General features: G+C 43.1%; 1 annotated feature.

The window, feature by feature from the left end:
• Window positions 1-2,261: part of a sequence feature (sequence corresponds to BAC RPCI93-27H14) that runs on past both edges of the window.

Raw genomic sequence — 2,261 nt, 5'->3', positions numbered from 1 at the left:
AAAAGCTGATGCTTTGTAGAAACGTGTTTAGCGCGACTGTTTTCATGTGGCCCAAATTGGAGTATGAGTTCATTCGATATTACCTGAGAAAATCGTATACTATTTTCGGACCTTTTAAATAATTATCTACATCAAGCGTTTGCCGCTATTTTTCTACTTCTTCATAGATTGGAAGCCTGAGCGAATACCATGCTTCATATCATCACGCTTGTGTACAACTGCTTACATCATGCAGAAACTGTTATTTTAGTCGTTTTTATTGTAAGAACTAATTTGTTGAATTATGAGCTTTGTTCAAAATGATGCCTGTTACTAAGCAGTGACGTTTTTTTTTTTTCGACACCCAACGGTGATTTCTTTCATTTGAAAAGGGGTGCAGAGACAATTACTTTCTGCGTCCCTGTTTTGTATCGACGTGTGTTATGTTTGTTTTTAACTCGATGCTGTCGCCGCATATTTTTCTACAACACTGCCTGCCAGCCACATGCCCCTCTCAGTGGTGGGCGGTAAAAGGTCATGAACGTGCTGATTGTACTCATCAAGAACCTCTGGAGTAGCCTTTCCAGCGTGAAGACTCCTGAGGTGTGGTCTCTTAATGCCTTTTCTTGCTTTCTATGAATACTGCTGGTGAGTGAAATAATATATCTTCACATCCTGGCGGTGGGGTAGTTGATATTGGCGGCTGCTCCAACTACAAATGCTCATGCGTCTGTAATGGATTCCAATATTTCATATTCACTCTCCCTTTTTTCGTGTGTTTTGGAAGCCAACTGCAAATACAACGGGGGGTGCATTTGTATAATCATAAGTACATAGCGACTACAGCTCCACCGAGATTGGTTCGTCCCGCATGAGGTTGGAAAACATTTTCATGGGATGCCCGTGATCAAGCCGCTGATAATGTTGACGTTTGAAAGTGTTGAGATGCAGGTTCTCCTTGGGCGTGGCGGACGAATACGTGTAACACCGTCTTGTGCAGCTACACGCTCTATGTATAAGAGTTTGAAGGGGAGTTAGTGAGAGGGAATGGTGATGGTCAGGGTTTTTTTTTTTCGAGGAGTCCTCGGGAAGTGATTCAACATTTAGAAAGGGTGATTACAGGGCGCAATGGCGAAATGATGGAGACAGGAGCAGCTCATATCCACTTTGCCACATGGTGGTTGCAAAAAATAAATATTAACAAGAGGGGATGAAAGTTAGTAAACATACCGGAGTCGTGATCGTGTGGTGCTTGATAAGGAAAACTCTCCACAGTTAAAACTGAGAAGCGGATGATAGACTGCATCACTAAAGCATTTCCATCTAAAGTTGACACAAAAACCAAACACAGACGCAGGAGTGTAGAGAGTGGAGTAGCGTAGCTCATTAAATTGGTAAGATTATTATATAACACCGTTAGGGCTAAATTATCTTCCGTAACCGACTGCCAGACGACAGCAGGCGATAACAATAACAACCAACGACTGCTACCCACAGCACCCTCAAGACCGTAGCTCTCCACCCAGCGCGGGTGCATTCTGGCTCTTATATATACTCATTGTCATGACAGAGTATATTGTACTGTGTTGATAGGGGACGGGTAACTGTATTGAAGAGCCGATGCTTTTGACATATTAGAGATAATATGTTTTATTGTAAAGTCAATACAACACACAATAGGATAATGATAAAGTTAAAAAAGTATATATAGTAATAGAAATATATCTTATATAGGAAAGATTCAGCAGTAAAAGTAGCGTTTGCGGCGTACGGAGCAGGAGAGCAACTGACCGCTCTCAGACCGATGGCGACGACATAAACGCGTCTCTCGGGCTTCTGCTCTGTAAACTTTGCGCAATGAGATACGGAAACAGTTTTTGCGCTTGTTCAGTAGGTTTGCCGAATGGCTGTGGGTATGACACTTCCTCAGTTAAGGGAAGGGGCGGGTGTGTGTAATACGTGTGTTGCTCTGACAAAACAAAAGGGCACCTCGGCACGCCGCTCGTAAAGGTTTTTAATTACCTTCACAGCTCGTAGGCGCATCAGTTGCTTCACACGCGAGTGTAAAGTATTTGTGGCTGTGTGCTTATAAAACAACATGTGCGGGATCGCGTGTGGTCATATATGGGCTGGCATTGTATTTGCCATGTTGCCGTTTTTGCTCCTCGCGTCTTCGGACTGTTTGCTTTCCATGCGTGCGCTTCTTTTTGCAAGTGTATTTCCCTGTGTGCAGGATACATGTTTCTTTGTCCTGTTGCATATATAAAAGGGAGTTATAGCGT

This window comes from Trypanosoma brucei, chromosome 2, assembly GCF_000002445.2.
Source record: "Trypanosoma brucei brucei TREU927 chromosome 2, complete sequence".
NCBI classification, from domain to species: domain Eukaryota; phylum Euglenozoa; class Kinetoplastea; order Trypanosomatida; family Trypanosomatidae; genus Trypanosoma; species Trypanosoma brucei.
The sequence above is the reverse complement of the archived record's forward strand: the minus strand, read 5'-3'. Positions and strand labels throughout refer to the sequence as shown.